This window comes from Melospiza georgiana, chromosome 4 (assembly GCF_028018845.1).
Source record: "Melospiza georgiana isolate bMelGeo1 chromosome 4, bMelGeo1.pri, whole genome shotgun sequence".
In the NCBI taxonomy this organism is placed as follows: Eukaryota; Metazoa; Chordata; class Aves; order Passeriformes; family Passerellidae; genus Melospiza; species Melospiza georgiana.
In genome coordinates, this window is record NC_080433.1 from 15,959,463 (window position 1) to 15,969,252 (window position 9,790).

Genomic DNA, 9,790 nt, shown 5'->3' on the forward strand with positions numbered 1-9,790 from the left:
ATTCAACAAAAAAAGCAAGAGGCCTGGCAGTTGCACCGTACCTTGTCTTAGGTATATCCTGAAAATGTCCTCCATGGAATTCCCCCAAAACACATCTATGTGATCTCAGTGAGTTTAGCTCACTACTGTTTTATGGGATTTATCTGCTATAGGTAGATACAAAAGAACATTTAAAATAATTTTAAAATCAAGACAAGGAATCCTTGATAAGCTAAGGCTCCTGGCTTTTTATTAAGCTGTTGGGCAGCCAAGTGCATGGTTCAGTCATACATAAAAATCTTCAATAAAGGCAGGAGAGGTTTTGATTTATAGAGACTGTTAGAGACTTTTTTAAAGATCACTTCAAAGATATTTAGAGCAAGGGACCCAGTTCTAGAAAAAACTCAGCTATAATCTTAAATTCACATCTAATCAGAGCATATTTTAACTTAAAACTGAGCATGTGCTTAACATGCCTGGACAAATTGAGGTCCTGATAAATGGAGTAAGAGGTAATGCTTTGCATTATAGCTCCCCAAAAAGATGTCAAACACCTTCCAGAAAGAAATATAAATAGGATTCCAGAGAATGTAGCCTGCAAGTTACATTGTTAACACAATAACTCACATGAGAATGACAAACATGCCACATCAATCTTCAAATGAAATTATATTTTTCACCCACCATACTTATCTAATTGTAAGCCAAGTTCTTAAATTGCCTGTGTAAAATACGTATTGAACAACTTTCAGATTGAGGGAATACAGAACCTTCTCAGTTAAAGTGAGTGCAACAGCAGCATTACATACTTCCCATGCACACCTTAAGAGGTCAAACTTTACTCCATCACTCATCAGGGATTTATAACAACTTGGGGGATAAGGTTGATTCTAAATATATGACAAAAAAGGTCTGTAAACACAAATAATGACAGAAATAATGGAGTAGGTGTTATGTTTTTATGTCACTGTGTCTCTCACATTGAACATTTGTTCAGTGTTAACTTAAATGCATTGGGAGGCAGAATGGCTTTGTCCTGAAAAACATCTTATTTAGGGCTCTCTATTTATGCTGTTGAAGTGTCACAGTCACAGTACAGTTAAAGAAACACTCACAGTTCAAGAACTGTTTTTTTTCCTGCTCTTTCAGATCAACTTCATCTTCTCCTGACACCTGGACAGTGCTGAAACTTCACAGGATGAGCCTGACTGGAACACAGGCACAAGAAGGGATAAATTTAGGAGGAAGCAGCGCCAGAATAGCACCAGGGATTGCTGTGTAGAACACCAGGAAGGGAACTGTGACTGAAAATGAGAGGAGCAGAAGATGCTGGTAATTGAGGCTGAGAGCTGGAGGTCATTGTAATTGGAAGGTGACTGCACAGACACTGGCTCTGAACTCCAGTGTGTTCAGTGGAATTGTGGGGAAAGATGCCAAAAGGAGATTTAACCAAGATTTGAGAAGAGAGGACTGGAACCTGTTTGACAAGAAAATAAAAGGAAGGCTGAGATTCATATAAGAATCTGCACTAATTTTGTGAGGCCTGGCTGAAGAGTGTAGGATTGGGGATGAGAAGCTTGGACCAATATGCCTTGGATTGAGGGGGGCAAGAAGAATAAAAGCCAGTGGAAAGACTGAATTTTGAAAGATAAGGGAAGAAGGGAATAAATGGAGGGGGAAAGACTAATGCCATCTTTCCACTCCCAATCTTCCAAGTCTACAGTGAAGGCCAAGATTTCACCTGGACTGGGAATGCTTCCCTGCTGCACAAATATTGGTGAAATTCTTCAGTGAAGCAAGAGGACAAGAACTGCTATTGCAATCACCCCACAGTTAACTCTAATGGTGGAGATGCAGGTGACAGACTGAAGGGATTTTTTTTTTATGCTAAGCTTCTTTCAAATGTAATTTTTGTTAACTAAGGCATCTGAAAGTGGGGTATGAGGGATCCTCTTCCAGGAGAATATGGGAGTAATCCTAAGGCAGAAAATATCAAATCAAAACATAAACATCTCCCTTTCCTCCTCCATGAGTGTACATTTTTACATTTTCCTTTGAAAGCCCCTATTTTTTCATGTGCATGGAATAAATTTTGCATTAATGGTGAGTGGTCCTGCTCAGTAAATGAGATTATCACATGCAGAAACCCTGCTGCAGAAGCTATAAACTGTCTGGTGAACAAGGAAGGGAGAGGATGCTCTCAAAGTCAGAGCAGCTGAATGCTACCCTGGAGAAGTGGGTTTGGGTTCTGAGCCTGCTTCTACCACAGAGTTCCCAAATGATGGGAGGCAAGTCCCTTTGAGCAAACTTTCACAGGTGGTCACTTGCTGTATGTTCCTCATTTTTGGGACTTCTGGCTCGAGACCCTACCATCAGATTTGCAGAAATGCTGAGCAGGACCAGCTGCAAGCGTAGTCACAGAGTGCTGGCCTGGCCCCACAAACTGCCCACAAATGCTGAACTCTCCAAAACAGGAGTTCTTGGGTATAACAGGTCAAATACACAAAATTAGTGGGTAATTTCCAATTTATTCTCATTGTGCCATCATCCCTGTAAAGCAGGGATAAAATATTTTTTCACATCACAATGCACTTATAAATGTCTTAGTCCTTATGTAGCATTCACATGTTGTAATGGAGGAAGTATAACAAAAAATCTATAAAGAGGTTAACAATTCTCTCTTGAAAGAAGTATCTATGTAGTGGATAAGGCTTGGGGATGCAGTCAGGATTGAAATCCCACAGGCTGATTAGCCACTAAGAGAGCGCTGCCTATTTATGTACTGAATGAAAGAAAGAACCTTGTAGCAGAAACTGCTGGTTATCATGTCACAATAGTGCCACAACACAAATTAAACCTACCAGTCAACTTAATTTGGTCATGTTGTAATTCACTTTTGTTGTAATTACATTTTTGATTACTTTATTTGCAATATTAATATCCTCTTAAAGAAGATTTCATGTGTGCAAAGACAGAAGGACTGGGGATTTTTACTAGTCTGTCACTGTAGAATATAGTTTCATCTTCCTTAATAAAAAAATTAAATCAGGGGCTTCACCAGAGGCGCTTTAAAAGCAGCAATATTTTTTCCCCAAAATATTTTGCAGACTTTTGACTCTGATAGATGTATTCATATAAAACAACATTTTAAAAAGTGTAATGAGCTAAAAATTCCTTTCACTCAATTCTCAGATATTTAATATTCATATCTAAAAATGACTAACACAACAAAATCTCAGAATAATTAGAAGCAAAAAAGACATTCAGCACGATCAAGAAAGCTGTAGGAATGGGATCTCTGGGAAAGTTTGGAGTTCAGACACAACAAATACATTGCTAGTGTTCCATTTGTGAAATGGTCTGGGCTGATCTTGCCTTGTAGAAACTCCAGCTGGTTATGGGATGCAGTTGGAGCTTGAAAGATGCCTGTGGCTAAGAAGCCAGAGAGTTGGCACATCTGCTCTCCATATTTCATATTTTCATTTGTTTTCAGCAGCCCCGTGCCTTCTAACACAAACATGACATAAAAATCTCGATATGTGTAGTGCAAGATCAAGCAATAATTTTATATACTGATGAGGAAAGAGAGAAATAAGGCCTTTTTCTTTTAATAAGCAAAATTAAAAGCAGAAAACCCAGATGTCTGTATTTCCCTCTGTGTATAATTTCAGAGTAACCAGACTGTCTCTTACTCATTACTATTTACCTACAGTTAAATATTAGGAATCAGTGATAATAAATCCCACAAGTGGCCTGTCAGAGTTCTTTCTTTTGCTATCTCAGAACACAAAGAGTGATGAAAAAAAAAATTTGCTTGAGAAAATTACATAGACCAGTAATAACTTGGAAACCGAAAGGCACCAAATGAAAGGAAAATAAGCCTGAAAAAACATCATCAGCTTTGATTAAAATAATCACTGTTGCAAGCATGGAATTCCCATGAGAATGCTAGGAAATTGTAAATCATAAATCTACTTTTAGAAGACTTATATGACTCAATATAATGCTTATTGCAAATCAGTTCCTCTTTTTTTAATAGAGCTTGCTAACATACAGTAGCACAATTCTTGCAGAACAAAAGCAGTATTTCCATGTGCTACATTTCAGCAGACATACTACTTTTATTTTAAGAGTCTTTCAAAGGTGTTACACCAAAAATACAGAGAATGTATTTTTATACAGAAATTATAAGGTAACATTGGTAGATTGCACTTGTGTGGCAAGAGGGTTAAAAAAAGGGCTAAAAGCAATTTAGCTGATAGCTATGGTTGCTCTGTGTCCATGTAGAAATCTTGCCTTGCACAGATCATCCACTGATGATTAGTGATGATTAGTCTGGCTAATTCATATGAGCCAGACTATCTTGCTAGCTAAAAAAAAGCCCTCTCTCATGTGTCATCATTCAACTAAATGGACCAAAAATGCAGCAGACTTCTCTGAAATTATGCTTTTTTCTACATCAGCAGTGAACAGTGTGTTACAGATAATATTGGCTTTGGTCCTACTGGAAGTACTCTTGTGCAGAATATCTGATGAATATCTCTGAATACACTCCCAATTCACTGCTACACTTCCAGTTAAACTCTACACTCTTGAGTATAATGTGCAAGAGAGGTGTCCCTTTACCGAGCCTCTGTTTGAATTGTGAATCTTGCACAGATATTTAAGACAATATGAACCCATTAGTTACACATCCAGTGCACTTTAGCAAGAAGCTTTTCAAAGCACCTGATTGTTGCTTGCTTTTGATGGAATCCTTTATTCCTCCTGTTTATCCCCTGTCACCACAAGTAGCTGCTGCTGATCTCCAAATCAATACCCTGTGACATCCTGGGTGATGTGTCAGTGCATGAACATTTGTGAATTTAGCTGATGAAAACAGAGAAAATAAAATGAACTCATAGAAGAAAAAGTCACAAGAGAACCTTGGCAAATTTTCACTGTAACAAGGAAGTTTCAATGAAAAGTAGGGACTAGCAGCTGGAAAATTAGGCTAGAAGTTTCTGATTTCTTGCAAAAGCAGTTTTAAGGGTTTTTTTCACCAACATTTCCTCTTCTATTTGCAGCTGACTGTCATCTTCAAAGGCTTTGGGCAGAATGTCTGAGAAACACACCCTCTCCTTTTGAAATCTATTGTCTATCTTCTCCTCTGGTGACAAAGATCCTGCTTTTTCCTTGGTGTGCTCAGACACTCCAGGTCTCACATTTGTTACAAAGCCCTGAAGAGCCTCCTGAGGCTCAGGGTGTCTGTGGATTACACTGTGGATGTTTCTGAAATAGATATCTGAAAACTTAGCTGCTTGTGATTATGAGTGGCTAGAACTGAGGATTCCTTCAGTCTTGTGTTCCCCATCAGTTTGACCTTATAAAAATAACCACCATAATATAGCAAGGGTTTTATGAGCTACTTATGTGCAGTCATTACATTCTCATTCATAAGTATTGCCTGATGTCATGAACATATCTCTTAATAGATAAAGTCCTTACCAATGGAATTTCATATTTTGTCCAGCACAGGATGAAACACCACATGATGAGGGCAACTTCTGTATTGTTGAAATGTAACAGGATTCAGTAACTGTCCTGGTCCCTGGCAAGTTACTTTTTTACTCACCAGTAACTTTGAAAAAGTGATGAGTTTTGAGCTGTTAGGTCTGCATGCATGATAAGCAAATCATTGTGATTCAAAGATAAGCGGTTTGGTGGCAACTCCTACATTAAAGAAAACAGAATTGCTGTTCACTGTCTGTCAACAGGGAGGTCACTCCCATCTGAAAGTGGAATGCTTAAAGGAAGAATTAACAGACACATTGAGATTCAGTATGTTAGAACTGTAGATAATGCAGACAGTGATAATGCAGTGGTAAATGCAGGAAAAACTCCTGTGAGAGCAGCAATAGGCTTCTGACTTTGGCCAATTCACTGCTCGTTTGAGGATCACTATAGTTTTAAAGGAGCTTCTTAGGGGGTTTCTGAAAGGTTGAGAAAGCCAGTGTACAAGATAATGGGCATGTGTAAATACATTACCTTTTTGAGGGTACAAAAAAGAACAAAAGCATAAGGCTTACACAATAAACAGACATTTATACCAGCACCAAGTAATAAAATGTTCAACAGAATAAGACTAGATGTGTGCCAGTGACAAATAACAGCATCATTAACTGTACTGTAAATTTTCAGTCCATTTTTTTTTCTTTTCACAAGCAAGACCTTTTGAAACTTATTTATGTAATGAACCAAACTACACACAATACAAATTTTTTGCACGTTATATTAGGCTGGTTTATTCCTATAAAACAGACAATTCATCCTAGATCCTGCCCAGACTATACTGCTTGCATGCGAAAATATATGTTTACATTTGTATCCTGAGGCAAGAGCAAAAAAATGAGGATTTATCCTGCTCTTTGCAGAGGCTGCAAGATCCCTGGGACAGCCAACAGCCCCACAGTCTGGTGCTGTTCACACACTGCAACAGAACCGAGTTTCCTGTTTCTTGCTTTCGAGTTGTGGGTGCCTGTGTTACCTGCTGGATGGTTTATTTTTTTAGGTTAGCATGTCAGTGGGAGACTTGGGATCCAATAATGACCCATATGCTGTTAATTGGTACAGATTTCAGAAACACTAGCTCTAAATGAAGTAATTAAAGAAGTACACAGAAACAATAGGTTGATGGGACTGATTCCAACTGTACAAGCCCAAAGACTACATGGTCCTCAGATAAAACACAATTCTGAGGAAAGAACAAATTAAACGTGGAATCCCAACATACCAACTCCTTGGGATAAAATTCTACCAATTTTCACCAAGGTGGATGGGACACCTATACTTAACCCAGAAAAGGAACATATAATTTATATATGTGTTTGATAAACAGCAAATACAAAGCCATTATAAACCAACCAGTTGCAGACAAAAGAATGGAAAGTTTAGCTGTGTTTAACCGTGTTGTCAGACCAGCACTGGGACAAAAACTAACCCTCAATTAAATGTTTAAATGTAGGTTGTAGTATTAAAATGTAGATTGACAGGCAACCAAAAACACCTCCAAGCAAACATATCAAGAAGATATTCTGTCCTCTTCTGCCAGTTTTCCTTACCTCAGCTCCCACAACAGACAATGTACAGCTAGAAGTTTCACCATGCTAGCTGGGAGAAAGACTGAAACACGTGGATGGGGTGGGAAGTGGAGGCACCATGCACCATTACAAGAGTGGATATTTTAAAGATGCATATGAAAATTCACAGGAAAACCATAAAATTACTACATTTTGAATATTGATGCAAAGAAAATTAATAAATGATGCCACAGTTCAAATCAACACAATTATCCATAAACTGTTCCTAAAAATAAATGACCGACATCTGCTCATTATTCCAAAGTTCTCATAGCACAATACATCAGATTTTAACACAGGTTAAATTGCAGTACCTGAAGTCCCACAATTATTAAAACCCCATGTGCTCTGAGTTCAGCAGCTGTTCAGAAGCTTTAGGAACTGCTCAGAGGGACCTTATTTCAGGACCAATGTGCACAGCAGTCCTTACCTGTAGGCAGAACAGCTCCTATGCTATTATGCTACAATGACATTTAAGAAAACAGCCTTACCTTTAATTTAGAGTATTCGAGAGGTGAAGAGGAGCCACTTACCCTAGGTGCCCTTCATGTCTAATGGCACTCAATTTTACAAATGAAAATTGACTTTTCTGTTAGCTGATAATTCTTCTTCTTCTGAAGAAAGTACAATTTTGCTTATATATAATTCACAGGTGGGGAAGTTCTATCAAATCAAAGGGGTACTTTCATTCTTCCTGAGGAACATGCCACAAAACAAACTGCAAGAAACTTGTGTGAGAAAGAATAAGATATGATTTATTTTGGGTATGAATTCAGGCATGGTAAGGTGCTGTAATTCAAAGGTATCTCTGCAAACCTTCTCTCTGCATCAACCATTGTTTGTTTTCATACTTCTACATTTGCTCTCCATGAGAAAGAGACAGAATGATAGAGCCTCAAAAAACTCAGGAGTTCCTGCAAAGCAGAAACAGCATTGTGAACTTCCCTGTGATACACACACCAACACTTTGGAATTAATTGGGTGTAAAGCAACCTGAAAACAGCCCTCCAACCCTGATCTGACACTGCTCTTCTTTCTCTCTATATAATGTTGACATTGATGTAATCATTCATATCAATTTTATCATTAAAAAACTACCATATTTCTGACAAATGAATGGGGTTTTTCAGATGCATGAGGAAAGAAAGTGTGAAAGGGAGATACAGTTGAAACAAAGCTACCTGGACAGCTCAGTGATGTTGGGACAGATCTTTAAGATGTAAAAAGTTGGGAGCTGGTTCGATAGGACGGATTTTGGGTCAGAAAAAGTAAATGAATGCTGGGGACAATGAGAGTTATCAAGTACAATGCTGCTTCAATGTTTTTTATGCTAAAGGGTTCCCTGAGTTTTGGTTCAGCCAAGACTGATTTCCTACTGATGGGGCAGTATACAGCTGGCCAATAATTTGAGATCATGAGACAAAACACCAAAATTAGGAGGCTTCCATCCTTATTCTCTTTCAGTGATGAAACAGCTGGATTTGGGTTTGGACCAGATGACCTCCTATGGCCTCTTTCCACCTCAGCTGTTCTGTGATTCCATCAATCACTGTCAGTGGTGTGTGATCTCTCTCTTTGATGTGCCTTACAGGTGACCATCAGTGACAAATGTTCCCATCTGCAGGTCCGCCCCTAAGGTAAACACTGTCCTTAGGAAGAAAGGATGACAAAGACAGTGCAAGCTATGGAATTACTTCTACAGTATAAGTGACACTCCAGCCTCTCATGTTGTCTCCTAAACTGTGAAAAACACCAATCATTTGTTTTTAAATTTTCAAAAGTTTAATAGTAATAAAATGGTTATAAAAATAGCAATATAATTAGACTAATAAAAATTTGGATGATTAGGATTAGGACAATATGAGACAATAAAGCAAAGAGTTACAGACAGTCCAGATACCTTTTTCTGTGCAAAATAAGCCCAAAAAAGACACACGTTAACAGAGGATTAACCCTTAAAAGCAATAGCCTGTTGCATATTCATACACCTCATCCATGAAGCATAAATTCCATTCAAACAAAGGATTCTGTCTGGTCAGTGACAACTTCTTCCTTTGAATCCTAACAGCATCTTCAGGGCTGAGCGAGGCAGGACAAAGTTTGTTTCTTCTGATAAGGGAGCAATAAATTCTTTTTCTCTGAAAGATTTAGGTGTCCTGTGGCTGCTATCTCAGTGCAAGTCCTCTCTTAAAAAAAAGTATCTTACATAGCATAGTTTCTATACTAACATTATGTTATAATCTAAAACTATATTTAACACAATTCTTAAGAAAATTAATACAGTATAATTTTCTAACATAACACATATAATATTCATTTTAATATTTGAGAAAAGCCAATCATAAAATATGCATTTTTCACATAAACATTTGCTGATGGCCTGTCACAGGCAAGCTACAGGTAGATCTCTAGGAACCTGAACCTGTACCCTGACTGAGTAGAGCTGTTTTTCCGTTCAGTGTGCTTGTCTAGATTCTACTTTTTGTCATTTCCTCCCCGATCTCACAGAGCAAGCAGGAAGTCAGACGAGACAAGGGGAAAGGCACAACAGAACAGGACTGGCAAAAGAAGGAAGGAGGCAGGACTTTTGTTCAACAAGAACCACCATCGGTGAGAGTCCCTATGCCTTCTACTGCTAGTCTGACTGAAATGATGGCACTTTGCATCATTGCTGTGCCACCATTTAAGGCATG